This window comes from Phyllopteryx taeniolatus, unplaced genomic scaffold (assembly GCF_024500385.1).
Source record: "Phyllopteryx taeniolatus isolate TA_2022b unplaced genomic scaffold, UOR_Ptae_1.2 contig_428, whole genome shotgun sequence".
NCBI lineage: Eukaryota > Metazoa > Chordata > Actinopteri > Syngnathiformes > Syngnathidae > Phyllopteryx > Phyllopteryx taeniolatus.
Genome location: NW_026903369.1, coordinates 1 through 5,087, shown reverse-complemented (window position 1 = coordinate 5,087; position 5,087 = coordinate 1). Strand labels below are relative to the sequence as shown.

Here is a 5,087-nt window from a genome sequence, read left to right as displayed (position 1 = left end):
TTGGCTACCCGCATTTGTACTGACTCTCTTGCTCAGTTTGTGGTCAAAGATTCTCTCACAAGAGAACCTTAAAAAGTCACACAACAACACACACTGGAGAGAAGCCCTTTGCCTGCTCAGTTTGTGGTCAAAGGTTCTCTGTGAAGAGTTACTTAAAAATACACAAAAGAACCCACTCTGGTGAGAAACCTTTTGCATGCTCAGTTTGTGGGCAAAGGTTCTCTCAGAAGGAAAGCTTAAAAATACACACAAGAACCCACACTGGTGAGAAGCCATTTGCATGCTCAGTTTGTGGTCAAAGGTTCTCTCAGAAGGAAAGCTTAAAAATACACACAAGAACCCACACTGGTGAGAAACCTTTTGGATGCTCAGTTTGTGGTCAAAGATGCTCCCAAAAGGAAAGCTTAAAAATACACACAAGAACCCACACTGGTGAGAAACCTTTTGGATGCTCAGTTTGTGGGCAAAAGTTCACTCAAAGGGGACATTTGACAAGTCACAAAAGAACCCACTCTGGTGAGAAACCTTTTGCATGCTCAGTTTGTGGTCAAAGATTCACACAGAAGGGATACTTAAAAATGCACACAAAAACACACACTGGTGAGAAACCCTTTGGATGCTCACTTTGTGGTCAAAGATTCTCTCGTAAGGCTCTGGTAAAGAGTATCAGATTGAGTGATGAGGCTGAAACTTGAAATTGAGGGTGTTATGTGTAATGTGATTAGTGGCTATGTCCCACAGGTAGGATGTGACCTTGAGGTGAAAGAGAAATTCTGGAAGGAGCTAGACGAAGTAGTTCTGAGCATCCCAGACAGAGAGAGATTGGTGCAGATTGTGTTGGACATGTTGGTGAAGGAAATAGGGGTGATGAAGAAGTGATGGGTAAGTACGGTATCCAGGAAAGGAACTTGGAGGGACAGATGGTGGTAGACTTTTCAACAAGGATGCAAATGGCTGTAGTGAACACATTTTTCCAGAAGAGGCACGAACATAGGGTGACCTACAAGAGCAGAGGTAGAAGCATGCAGGTGGATTACATCTTGTGCAGACGATGTCATCTGAAGGAGGTTACCGACTGTAAGGTAGTGGTAGGGGAGAGTGTGGCTAGACAGCATAGGATGGTGGTGTGTAAGATGACTCTGGTGGTGAGGAGGAAGATTAGGAAGACAAAGGCAGAGAAGAGAACCATGTGGTGGAAGCTGAGACAGGACAAGTGTTGTGCAGCTTTTCGGGAAGAGGTGAGACAGGCTCTCGGTGGACGGGAGGAGCTTCCAGAAGACTGGAGCACTGCAGCCAAGGTGATCAGAGAGGCAGGCAGGAGAGTACTTGGTGTATCTTCTGGCAGGAAAGGAGAGAAGGAGACTTGGTGGTGGAACCTCACAGTACAGGAAATCATACAAGGAAAAAGTTTAGCTAAGAAGAAGTGGGACACTGAGAGGACCGAGGAGAGGCAAAAGGAATACATTGAGATGCGACACGGGGCAAAGGTAGAGGTGGCAAAGGCCAAATAAGAGGCATATGATGACATGTATGGCAGGTTGGACACTAAAGAATGAGAAAATGATCTATACAGGCTGGCCAGTCAGAGGGATAGAGATGGGAAGGAAGTGGAGCAGCTTAGGGTGATTAAGGATAGAGATGGAAATATGTTGACTGGTGCCAGCAGTGTGCTAGCTAGATTGAAAGAATACTTTGAGGAGTTGATGAATGAGGAAAATGAGAGAGAAGGGAGAGTAGAAGAGGCAAGTGTGGTGGACCAGGAAGTGGCAATGATGAGTAAGGGGGAAGTTAGAAAGGCATTAAAGAGGATGAAAATTGGAAAGGCAGTTGGTCCTGATGACATTCCTGTGGAGATATGGAAGCATCGAGGAGAGGTGGCTGTGGAGTTTTTGACCAGCTTGTTCAATAGAATTCTAGTGCGTGAGAAGATGCCTGAGGAATGGAGGAAAAGTGTACTGGTGCCCATTTTTAAGAACAAAGGTGATGTGCAGAGCTGTGGGAACTTTCAAGGAAAAGAGTTGATGAGCCACACAATGAAGTTATGGGAAAGAGTCGTGGAGGCTCGACTCAGGACAGAAGTGAGTATTTGCGAGCAACAGTATGGTTTCATGCCTAGAAAGAGTACCACAGATGCCTTATTTGCCTTGAGGATGTTGATGGAAAAGTACAGAGAAGGTCAGAAGGAGCTACATTGTGTCTTTGTAGATCTCGAGAAAGCCTACGACAGAGTACCCAGAGAAGAACTGTGGTACTGCATGCGGAAGTCTGGCGTGGCAGAGAAGTATGTTAGAATAATACAGGACATATACGAGGGCAGCAGAACAGCGGTGAGGTGTGCTGTAGGTGTGATAAACGAATTTAAGGTGGAGGTGGGACTGCATCAGGGATCAGCCCTGAGCCCCTTCCTTTTTGCAGTGGTGATGGATAGGCTGACAGATGAGGTTAGACTGGAATCCCCGTGGACCATGATGTTTGCAGATGACATTGTGATCTGCAGTGAAAGTAGGGAGCAGCTGGAGGAACAGTTAGAAAGATGGGGGCATGCACTGGAAAGAAGAGGAATGAAGATTACCCGAAGTAAAACAGAATATATGTGCATGAATGAGAGGGGTGGTGGGGGAAGAGTGAGGCTACAGGGAGAAGAGATAGCAAGGGTGGAGGACTTTAAATACTTTATAAGACCGTGGTGAGGCCAGCCATGATGTACGGATTAGAGACAGTGGCACAACAGGAAGCAGAGCTGGAGGTGGGGGAAATGAAGATGTTGAGGTTCGCTCTCGGAGTGACCAGGTTGGATAAAATTAGAAATGAGCTCATCAGAGGGACAGCCAAGGTTCGATGTTTTGGAGACAAAGTTAGAGAGAGCAGACTTGGATGGTTTGGACACATCCAGAGGAGAGAGCGTGAGTATATTGGTAGAAGGATGATGAGGATGGAGCTGCCAGGCAAGAGAGCTAGAGGAAGACCAAAGAGAAGGTTGATGGATGTCGTGAGGGAAGACATGATGGCAGTTGGTGTTCGAGAGGAGGATGCAGGAGATAGGCTCTCATGGAAAAGGATGACGCACTGTGGCGACCCCTAACGGGACAAGCCGAAAGGAAAAGAAGAAGAAGATTAGCACACAGTAGCGTTTCATCTAGCCTATGTTCCGGCTTGCCCGTTGTGTGTATGGTTGTTCACATCCTCATGATGACACCGTCGCTTGACATAGCGTGCGGGTGAATGACTTTCGTGCTTGCGCCGAGTCTACTTCATACTTATCTGGCAGGGGAGACACCATGATCACTGATCACAGGGTGAGGCTTAGCCGTTGCACTCAGATTGTGCTGACCCCTCTGAATTCCCCAAATGTGGGAATTTCGACTGCATAATTTCTGGTAGTGGGGGTCTGCGTTCGTGCTCTCCCCTGATCAATGGTTGAAAATAATGAGGATGTTGCTCATTGTAAAAGCTGGAGTGTGCATCATATGATGCTATGGTACTGCAGTATGATGTAATTTATAGCATACATGGGTTTGCCCTGAGTAGAAGAACCAGTTAGTAATGACGAGATGAAGCTTCATAACATCGTAACGCTTCAGTCATTGGTTCGAGTCATGGTCCATTTCTTGATGCTTCATGTGCACACGAAACCACCTGCTGGCCATGTGTATAATCACAGGCAACTGGATCTTCGGCCACGTATTGTGTGATGCATTGCCATATGGCGTTTGTTGTGGCTCTTGGAAATGACTTATGAATGACAAAAAAAATGTTTGATCAAATATTGTGTCGACATGAAATAATAAAATATTGTTTCAACGTACTCTATGTGTGTAACTGGTAACGGTAGTAATCATATAGAGGTAAATCTAAATTGATTTCAGTCGTCATTTGGAGCTGTCATTAGCTTTAAGCTACAATACTCAAATTATTCATGTATTAAAAAAATGAAATATTTCAGTGTGTGTGGTGCATCTCTATGATATGAGTTTCACTTTTTGAATTGAACTACTTCACTAAATTATGCTTTTGACACTATTATAATTTATTGAGATGTACCACTATGGCAGCTTGTGTAATGTGTTTGTCAACTTTGGAGAATGGCATACCATAAACCCACATTTTCATGGAGCTGCTTGACAGGGTCTATATTGCTGTGTCGAAGGGTCACCCATCGTGCCAAATGCTGAACCACTTCCTGAAGCAGGAAACAGGAAGTAGTTGAGCGAGGCAGGGCCATTGATGTTTTTTCGTCAAAATGTTTAGCAAACAGCTATTCAGCTTGTGGCCACAACATTATACCAGCAACCGATTGTTATTACAAATAACTCATTATTTCTTTGGTTGTTTAAGACTTAATACACGGCTAAAGGATATGCGTTAATCTCCGCATTCTATTGGATCGACGTGGACCACGTGACCAAGGAACACGAGCATCTGACAAAATTATTTCGATATAAACGTTGACAAACAACACAGTTGACATTCGTTTCATAATTGTTGTTTGGCGTGTCCATATGTGACTCATCTGTGATTATCATGTCGATATGCGCCACCGTAACTTTGGCTTGTAGGCTGGAGAATGAGGTCGTCTTTTCTGGCGTTATGTTGGCATTGCTTCTCGGCCTTTTGGCTAAGATCAAGTGTAGTATCTGCTCTTATCAGTTTAATATCTGATACGTTCCCTATTTGGGGACCATATATTAAATTGATTTTTGGAACTGGGAGATGGAATAGGGGCTTGCTCTGTCCACTCCACGCATCGACCTGGTATTGCAGTACCTCCAGGACCGGTGCACCCCCACACCTTTGTCAAAATAAATATCAATTGAGCCATCAATCCAATGACTTGAACTATATTTAATGCAGTGAACAGAAGGTAAACAAGTGACTCTCAACTCTGGGGTCTGTCTGTTATTCTGACTTTCAGTATTGTACAGAGGCGTATTAAGTTTGGAGATGGAGCATAGGAGAAGTGACAAGGAATGTTAATTCCTTGTTCTCTGTAAACAAATACACAGAGCAGCCCAGTCTGGCTGGTGGACGTCATGGCAGGCAATATGACTTTAGCGGTACAGCAAACACATTTGAAACTGCATTACAAA

General features: G+C 44.6%; 2 non-coding genes across 2 annotated transcripts; both read left to right on the top strand.

Annotated features, from left to right (window-relative positions):
* Window positions 1-3,253: 3,253 nt before the first annotated feature.
* Window positions 3,254-3,409, top strand: LOC133473742 (U1 spliceosomal RNA). The gene has a single exon (XR_009787217.1). It is a non-coding gene; the product is annotated as a U1 spliceosomal RNA (small nuclear RNA).
* A 1,186-nt stretch (window positions 3,410-4,595) lies between these two features.
* LOC133473743 (U2 spliceosomal RNA) lies at window positions 4,596-4,786 on the top strand. Its single transcript, XR_009787218.1, has one exon. It is a non-coding gene; the product is annotated as a U2 spliceosomal RNA (small nuclear RNA).
* The last annotated feature ends 301 nt before the right edge of the window (window positions 4,787-5,087 follow it).